This window comes from Carlito syrichta, unplaced genomic scaffold, assembly GCF_000164805.1.
Source record: "Carlito syrichta isolate Samal-C Ts95f unplaced genomic scaffold, Tarsius_syrichta-2.0.1 Scaffold296659, whole genome shotgun sequence".
In the NCBI taxonomy this organism is placed as follows: Eukaryota; Metazoa; Chordata; class Mammalia; order Primates; family Tarsiidae; genus Carlito; species Carlito syrichta.
The window spans coordinates 25,574-35,118 of record NW_007240755.1 but is presented as its reverse complement, the minus strand read 5'-3'; the positions used below and the strand labels follow the sequence as shown (position 1 = coordinate 35,118).

Sequence of the window (9,545 nt, the reverse complement as noted above, 5' to 3'; positions counted from 1 at the left end):
CGACATGTTGCCCAGGCTGGTCTCGAACATGCAGGCTCTGGCAAACCTCTTGCCTCAGTCTCCCCAAGTGCTGGGATTACAGGTGTGAGCCACAGTGCCCAGCCATACAATGATCCATTTAAAGGTAAACTAAGTAAGGACAGGTGCAGTGGCCCACACCTATAGTTCCAGCACTTTTGAAGGCTGAGGCAGGAGGATCCCTTTGAGTTCAAGACTAGCCTGGCTACACAGAGAGACCTCATCTCTACCAAAAAATAAAAAATTATCCAGGTGTGGCAGTGTGAGTCTACAGTCCTAACTACTCAGGAGGCTAAGGTGGGAGGCTTGCCTGAGCACAGGAGGTCAAGGTTACAGTAAGCTGGGAACACTGTGCTCTAGCCTGGGAGACAGAGTGAGACCTTGTTTTGTTTTGTTTTTTGAGTTGGAGTCTCACTCTGTCCGCCAAGCTGGAGCGCAGTGGCACACTCACAGTCACCGCAGCCTCCACCTGCTGGGCTTAGGCGATCCTCCCACCTCAGCCTCCCAAGTAGCTGGAACTACAGGCATACACTACCACGTCCAGCTAATTTTTTGATTTATTGTAGAGACGCGGTCTCACCAAGTTGTCCAGGCTGCTCTTGAACCCCTGGGCTCAGGAAATCCTCTTGCCTCGGCCTCCCAAAGTGCTGGGATTACAGACTTGAGCCACAACGCCCGACCTGAGACCTTGTTTCTAAAAATAAAACAAATGTAAACTAGGTGCCATCACTCCCTCACTAGAAGTCCACCTTAGTCTTCCACCACGACTAGAATATGAACTCCTCCCCCGCCCACAGGGAGCCCCGGTCCCGCCAATATCACTTCCGGCCACGCTCCCGGCCCTCTTCAGCCATAGCAGTCCTTCTTGGAATCTCCCATGGGGACCCTCCTTCCTGCCTTTGCACTGTCAGTTCCCTCTCCCTGGGTTCTCTGCCCCAAAGCTGTGAAGGTCTGCCTGGTGTCCTCCATCTGCTTTCTCTTCACAACGCCTGCGGCCACACGACATTTGCATCTGTCCCTTCCCACTTCCCGGGCTGTCTGCTGCCTAGTTATCTATCTAGTTAATTAATTAATTAATTTTTTTAGTCAGTCTCACTCTGTAGCCTAGGTTGTAGTGTAGTGGCACGCTGCTCTCGGCTACTTCAGCCTCGACCTGCTGGGCTCAGGCGATCCTTCCGCCTCAGCCTTCCAAGTAGCTGGATCTATAGGGGTGTGCCACCACACCCAGCTAATTTTTTGATTTAGTAGAGACAAGGTCTCGACATATTGCCCAGGCTGGTCTCGAACATGCAGGCTCTGGCAAACCTCTTGCCTCAGTCTCCCCAAGTGCTGGGAGCCTCTGAACACAGGCTCCACGGGAAAAGTCTGGCCTGCTGGGGGTACTGCTGGGTCTCCAGCGCCCAGGGCGGCCTGTGCCAGCCAGGGAGAGGGTCTCAGAATGGACCAACCTCAATATCACAACAATAACACAAAACTCTGGTGTTTATTTCAGAAAATACAAAAGGGAAACACAGCACTACTAAGAGGGAGTGGAATATTATAAGGATCATCAAAGGGGCTTATGTGGATTTTAAAGCTCTTAAAAACGAGCCATCTTGGTGGCAGGCTGGGCAGTCCCAGAGCCCCTCCCTCACAGGCACCTTCACCTCCACACAGGTCCGGGCTATCTGTTGTCTGACTCACTCTCGGAGTCCCTCAAGTCAGACCTGTGACTCACTCAGCTCTGCCCCCCAGGCCCTGGTGTGCTGGCTGGCATACTCAGCAATGCTTCCTGGTTGAAGAACCAGCCATAGCTCCTTCCTCTACTATTGTAAACTCCAACAGTGTCTCCTGAGGTTACAATACTGGACATGGATACCATATAATTGACATGCCTAAGGTTTTCTGGTTTGAGATAAGTGAAATTTGGTGACTAGTTTTATTTATTTATTTATTTTTATTTTTTGAGTTGGAGTCTCACTCTGTTGCTCATACTGGAGTGCAGTGGCCGCTCCCGGCCATCACAGCCTCAACCTGCTGGGCTCCAGCGATCCTTCCGCCTCAGCCTTCCAAGTAGCTGGAACTATAGGCGTGTGCTACCATCCCGGTTTATTTTTTGATTTATTGTAGAGATGAGGTCTCGCCAAGTTGCCCAGGCGGGTCTCGAACCCGCAGGCTCAGGCAATCCACTCACCTCAGCCTCCCAAAGGCACGGGATTACAGGCTGAGCCACCGAGCCCGGCTGACTAGTTTTATTTTTAATGACTGAGGATCTTAAGGAAACTTACACTTTTTCTGAATAAGGAAAAACTGGTTACTTACCCAAACTACACAAATGAAAGAAAGGACTCTTCACAATCAAATGAACTTTGCTTTATACAATGTGTATGAAAACATGTTACTAATATTCCAAACCATTTACAAAGTTAACACAACATTTTCTACAATGCAAAAGAGCATTTGATTCCAAATGGTCTAGCCAGATCCCAGTCTAGCACTTCACGGCTGCTCCAGGGACATAAATCCAAGTATTGTTGGAATTCAGAGATCCGGGAGACTTATGGACTGACCAGTCACAAGTTAGGACCTCATCCTACCAAATGGACCGCATAAGTTTAAAACCATGACATGTTAATTTAAACAAAACATGTAAGTGATTAAAAAATTAAATCCACATATGCCAAAGAACAGAAGCATAACAGATCAGAAAAGCCAAGAATACTTTAACATATGTTTCATTCCTACGGCACTTTAATCAACTGCATCAATGCAGGTTTTAGGCTTCCCAATATTTCTTTGTGAAACTGACACTTGAAAGGCCACTGGAGAGATAGCATCAAGTGACAATATGGAGGATATAAAAACTGGACTCTTGTACTCTTACCAAACCAAGGGAGCTGCAGGCTTACAGCAGCTAGAGAGTACACTAGGAAAATCTGCAGCTACTGATAAGTGTGAGTTAATGGACTGCAACTATGGAAAACTGAACTGTGAAAATGTTTAGATAACTTCACCAGGTGCTAAGATATCACAGTAATCCAAGACTTTTTAAAAGAAAATATCTGTTCCTGGTACTTTAGGGTTATTCTTTCCAGAAGGATTTTTCCTGGATCTGTGTCAGTGTCAAGAGTCAGTTATTCTCCGGGCTAAATTTAAATGGAAAAGTCAGCAGCTGCAGGGCATTACAAAGAAGATATGACAACCAGGTGGAAAAGCATGAGTATTTGATGGGCTGATACCACGTCACAGTAAAACATTTAACACAGTAATCTAAAACACAAAAGATACTCAACTATTAAAGGGATTTTTATTTTCATTTTTTGAGTTGGAGTCTCACTCTGTTGCCCAGACTGGAGTGTAGCGGCCGCTCGGCCACCGCAGCCTTGACCTGCTGGGCTCCGGTGATCCTTCCGCCTCAGCCTTCTGAGTAGCTGGAACTACAGGTGCGCGCTACCACACCTGGCTCGTTTTTGATTTATTGTAGAGATGAGGTCTCGCCAAGTTGCCCAGGCGGGTCTGGAACCCGGGGGCTCAGGCAATTCGCTCACCTCAGCCTCCCAAGGTGCAGGATTACAGGCTGAGCCACTGAGCCCGGCTTATTAAAGAGAATTTGAAGTCCTCTAAGATCTTCGGGGGAAATCAGGGCCACAAAGCAGCAGCTATCACAGCCCGAGACTCTTGGAAAGCCCTGGGCTGGGTCTTGATTTGAAATGGAAGTGCTTCACAGGTTTCTTCTGAAAAGAATGCTGCTGCCAAAGCTGGTGTGCTGCCCGTGCAGGGAGACTGAGAACTGAGGAAGGAAGCCAGAGGTCTGGACGGTGATGCACTGGGATTCCATGTCCCTGACAAAGTCATGGGCAGGTAACTTGAATTCTTGAGCTACCAGCCAAGTGTGGCCTGGCTGCCTAGTTAGCCTGCCCAGGAGCAGAGCTGTTCTCTCATGGTTCTCCCAGTACAGCCCCAGACCTGCCATCCAGACCTCAACTGGGAGCCTGCCAGAAATGGAAATTCTCAGGCCCCACCCCAGAACTCCTAAAACTGAAACTCCCAGGGTGGGCCCAGCAATCGGGCAAGCCCTCCTGGTGATTCTGAGGTTCATTCTTCCGAGACCCACTGCTCTAGGGGAAGATATAGAGGCAACTGTCATTTCAACTGGTGACAGAATGCTAGACCCTGTGTTCTCTGCTGTTAGGGTCAGTGGACAAGGCCAAGGGTGCGTCAAGTCAGGGCAGCCGGGGGAGGAAGGATACCGTTGATCCTATGACCAAGTGCCTCTGTAAGTATCGACTAATAAGGACAACAGCGGCCCTATAGGAAAGGCTGGACAGCTGCTCTTCTGCCCTATCAGACATGTTGCTACTTCATATGCCTCAGATATGTATCTCTTGCTACATCAAAGTGAGATCCTGGATTAATTGTGTTGCAACCTTTAACAAGTACTTACTGAGTGCCTACTCTTAAGTCAGGGACTGCGCTGGGTGCTAGGGACATAATGGCAGAGAACAAGACAGAATCCTGCACTGGTGCAAAAGCACAGAAAACATGTTTAAGAAAACTCCAGGTAAGGGTGAGTGCTTTGGAAGAGAACAAAACAGGAAGCTGTGACAGTGACTGACACTGTTGACTGGAGGGGCTTTTCTGGGTAGCTGTGGCCCGAAGAACAAGAAGCTGGCAGGCCCAGGAAGATCTGGGGACTGAGCAAGAATAGGTGTATGCTTGGACCTCACGATGACGGGGTGCACGGCCTTGGGGGCCACAGGAGAGAGGTGAATTTTATTCGAAGAGAAGTGGAAAAGGCTTTCTGAAGGGGAGTGCAGTTTCTGTTCTGGCTAGAAAAGATCATTCTTTCTCCTGTACAGAAAATGGGCCAGGTGTGGTGGTTCCTGCCTGTAATCCCAGTACTTTGGGAGGCCGAGGCAGGAGGATCGCTGGAGCCTAGGAGTTCAAGACCAGCCTGAGCAACATAGCGAGACCTCGTCTCTACAAAAAAAATTTGAAAATTAGCTGGGCATGGTGGTGCGCATCTGTAATCCCAGCTATTCAGGAGGCTGAGGCAGAAGGATTGCCTGAACTCAGGAGGTTCAGGCTGTGGTAAGCAGTGACTGTGCCACTGCACTCCAGCCTGGGTGACAGAGGGAGACCCTGACTCAAAGAGAAGATGGCAATCGGGTACGGTGGTTCAACCTGTAATCCCACCACTTTGGGAAGCTGAGGCGAGAGGACCGCCTGAGCCCAGGGGTTCGAGACCAGTCTGGGCAACAATAAATCACAAAAACCAGCCGGGTGTGGTGACATGCATCTCTAGTTCCAGCTCCTTGGAAGACTGAGGTAGAAGGATCGCCTGAGCCCAGCAGTTAGAGGCTATGGTGGCCATAAGCGTGCCTCTGCACTCTAGCCTGGGTGACAAAGATTGAGACTCCACCCGTGCCTTTGGGAGGCTGAGGTGAGTGGATTGCCTGTGCCCGCGGGTTCAAGACCCGCCTGGGCAGCGACCTCATCTCTACAATAAATCAAAAAAATCAGCCAGGCATGGTAGTGCATGCCTGTAATTCCGGCTACTTGGAAGGCTGAGGCGGAAGGATCGCCGGAGTCCAGCAGGTTGAGGCTGCGGTGGCCAAGAGCGGCCATTGCACTCCAGTCTGGGTGACAGAGTGAGACTCCAACTCAAAAAAAAAAAAAAAAAAAAAAAAAGTGAGACTCCAACTTTAAAAAAAAAAAAAAAAAAAGGAAGATGGTCTGATGGACTGGAAAAGGAAAAAAGACAGTAGGCAAGAGACTTTTTCGGTCCTCCAAGCAAACGAAAGACAGTTCTGGTTAGACTAGGATGCCAACGGTGGAGACAGAGGAGAGGATGTGGCATTTACGTGGGGGGTTACACCTAGTGGATTTGTGACAGGGTGGGTGTGAGGATGAGGGAAGACTCCCACTTGAAAGTCACTGCTATATACCTCTGAGCGAACTAGGCAGCTGAGGCAGAAATGTCCACAGACATGTTGATGGCCAGAGGTGCTTCGGACGCCTGGCTCAGAGCAGGCAGTGGGGATGAGGCTGACAACATGGCCAAGAGCACTGTCCCGATTCTGCCCCAGGCTTGTCACTCCTCTAGGCTATTCCGTCCCCTCCACCAAGGGCTGCCACAAGGAATGCCTACTGCAGTCACACAGCATACAGCACACAGCAGACCCTGGACGTGCCGCCTCAGCAGAACCCTGGGACTGGTGTGGAGGCAAGGACCTGCTCTGTGCGGGCCATGAGGGGCTTTGAGCCCCGGAGCGTGAGTCAATCAGGACATGGTGCAGGCAAGAATGTCTGCGGGTGACCCTCACTCTTGCAAGACAGCGGTTACGCTGGAGGAGACGGGCAGTGGCCAGAGAGGCTGTAAGGGCTCCCGATTTGGCGGCAGCAGACACTGCTCATGAGAGTCCCCTGCTCACCATGATTCGACCCTCTGAGGCGTGGGAAGGGCATCCACCAAGACCCGAGCCTCTCTCATCTCCTACCCAAGACGCAGGAGCAGGTGGGAGGGAGCTGGGGTCAAACTCCTGGGGCCCCTGAGCCTTACCCATTCCCTCAGCAGCACCATGGGCTGGCCCGGGACCCGGTTAGTTCGCTGGGCTGTGGAATGTTAGAGGAGATGGTGTAACAGGTAAGTCAAGGCATGTGACTTGACTCCAGAGCTCTACACATAATATAAAAATCAGAGCACTCGAATACTTCCTCCAGCAAACCGCTGCTCTGGTCTTCACTGCAGCCCTTGAGGATTAAAGGGGACTCCTGACTAGCTATTTTGGATTCCACTTTTCCCCAAGTTACTGTGGAGCTATAAATTCAGGTGGGGGGGGAGGAAACAGAGAAAGACATGGAGAGAAGAGAATGTGATGGAGGAGCAGAGTGGTTTTAAAGGAATGTGGAGGGGGTAACCCTGTGAGAGAGAGTAACAGTGTGACGGCCCAGCATGCGCCTCGCCCCTCTGGCCCGGGAGCAGGGTGCCAGCTCCTCTGCTGGGACAACCTGAAGTTCATCGCTAGAGTGCAGGGCTCATGTTATACAAAAGGTACCTAACTATGGTGGCACAAGATGCCCACCAGGGAGACAAGGGAACCGAGGTCAACTATGGCCTGGGGCGCTCATCCCTGTCTCCAACTGTCTCTGCGAACACCCCCATGTCTGGAAGATTCCTTAACGTCACTGCCCACGTGGTTACACTTCCATATGCTGAATGTGTGTGAGGCCACTCTGGTGTGAGCAAATCTAAACTCATGCCCAGCCAGGGCGCACCCCTATGGCACCTGGTTGCTGGTTAGCTGTCAGGGAAGCCTGTGGGGTGCTGGGTGAGAGGAAGGACCCGGCAGCCAAGGGCCACTGTCTGATGTCCTGCGATCCTGGCCAACGCAGGAGGAAGTCACCTGTCATAGCACGGGCATCCCGAGGGACTGTGGGGAGCTTCTCACTGTAGAACCTTGGGAGGTAGGAAAGCGTTGTGGCCAAATGCTGAAGGCAGTGACCATAAAGAGCTCCGCTCAGGACTTATACGAACCCAGAGGCTGCACAGCTGTTTCCCAGCAACTGGAGGCACAGGTTAACCCAGAGCTCTTGCTAGACCTGCCTGAAGAAGGTCTCAGGGCCCCTCGCCACACCTGAGCCTCCTCTGGGTCAGAAAGCTGGAGCCTGTCCGCTGGCTTTACCCCACTTAAGGTCTTCTTACTGCTACGTGCACTCCTTCCACTGCCTAGGGACACAGGGGAGGTCTTGTCACCCTCCCCCCCTTTTAAGACATTAATTCATCCAGCAACATTCACTGAATGCCTACCTCATACCAGATACCTGTTCGATGGCTTCCCCACCCCTTCACAAGCTCTTCACCTCCTTCACAAGCTCCCTTGCACACAGGCTTGTTATTTAATTCTTTCAACACGCCAAGCTCGAGCCCACCACAGGGCCTTTGCACTCAGTCTGACCCTCTCTCCTGCTTCTCTGACACTCAGTCACACCACACAACTTCCTTAGGAGCACCTACTGCCACCCAAAAGCATCTTAGCTATCTACTCCTACAATGGCCTTCTCCCCGACTTGAATGGAAGCTCCCCAAGGCCAGAGGCCACGTCCATCTTGCTTGCTGTTCACAATGGGACACAGCTGGCCTTCAGTAACATGTGCTGAATAAAAGAAGAGCTTGGGGAAGCCCATTTTAGGGCAACCCAACGCCTGTTCTGCATCATCTAAGACTTGCGAGTGCTCTGTGCTCCACTAGCCCACAGCTGGCGAGTCTCATCTGCCCACTGGGGCACTTGCGAAGCACTCTTCCACTGGCAGGATCTCAAGAAGGTAGAATCAAGTAGCTGTTAGAACGGATTGTAGGAGTCAATCTCAAGTGCCTGCAAGCAGGGTGAGCTGGAAGACTACCCATGCAGCCACACTGCACCCCCAGTTCATGGCCACCTGGCAGGGGTGTGTCTGGGTAGAAGCGTCCCCAGCAGTATGCCTAAGCCTCTCCCTTCTGCGAGTGCCTGTGGCAGTGTCTTGGCAAACGACTGACTCAGCACAGTTCCTGTTGACACCAAAGCCTCGTCCAAGGATGCATGGCCCCTCTAGGTTCCCAGAAAAGCCACCACTTGAGTGGAGACCTCCCATCAGAGCCCTGACCCATTCCTTTACCCCCACCCTAGCGAGCAGGCAAGCTCTCTGGATGCCAGAGGAGCAGCACCCCAGAAGATGGGTGCCCTCGGATTTTCCCTAGACCACCAGCCTCTCCCAGCACTGCTGTTGCTATAGCCTTAACAATCGGAGCAAATGTAGTGCCCACGCAGGAGTTCCCGCAGGCACACAGTGGGGAACATGACCCCCCGTCTGCTTCCTCCATGGGAGGCAACCTGTCCTCACCCCGCCTGTGAGAACCTCCTTGGCTGACTTCACTGCCAGGCACCCAAAGGTGCAGCCTCACCCAAGAGTGCCCACTCCCATCCAGCCAATGGGAAACTTCGAGCTGAACCCACGTATCTGTCCCAAGGATCCCAAGGCTCGAATGAGAGTAACAGTCTATGCAAGAGCCAATCCAGGGTTTGCTCCCTCGTCCAACACTAGACTCTCCTTCAAAAGGAAACATCTCTCAAATCCGACCTTTCCCCACTCTCACCCGTTTCTGGGCTCCCCTCAGCTGAGCCCCCCAGGACTCCCGATTCACCTCGTTCCTCTCAGATACCGGAGGCCCTGGCCTCCTGAAGCCTCACGTGGAGGCCTCGTCCACCTCCTCGATCAGGGGCCTGCAGCGATGGGGTCACCTCACCGCCGGCCCACTCGTCCCTCTGGCATCTGACCCTTCCCCCTCGCTCCCCCAGCGGAGGCCCCCTTCATTCCCCCCAAGGGAACCCCCCAAGGCTCCTCCTTCCTGACCAGCACAGCCATTTCCTCGGCTTAACCCCATCCCCACAGCTACAGCCGGAGCCGACTTGGCCAGCGGGGAGCCTCTCGGTCACCCCTCGGGATCCCGCCTCCTCCTCCGCCCGGCCAGAGGGGCTTCTCCGCGGTCCCCTCCCGACTGCCATCCCCAG

The 9,545-nt window shown here is 52.3% G+C and overlaps 1 protein-coding gene across 3 annotated transcripts in view; it reads right to left on the bottom strand.

The window, feature by feature from the left end:
* UBE2V1 (ubiquitin conjugating enzyme E2 V1) overlaps window positions 1–9,545 on the bottom strand; it is a 53,173-nt gene that overhangs the window by 25,412 nt on the left and 18,216 nt on the right. The window lies entirely within an intron of this gene.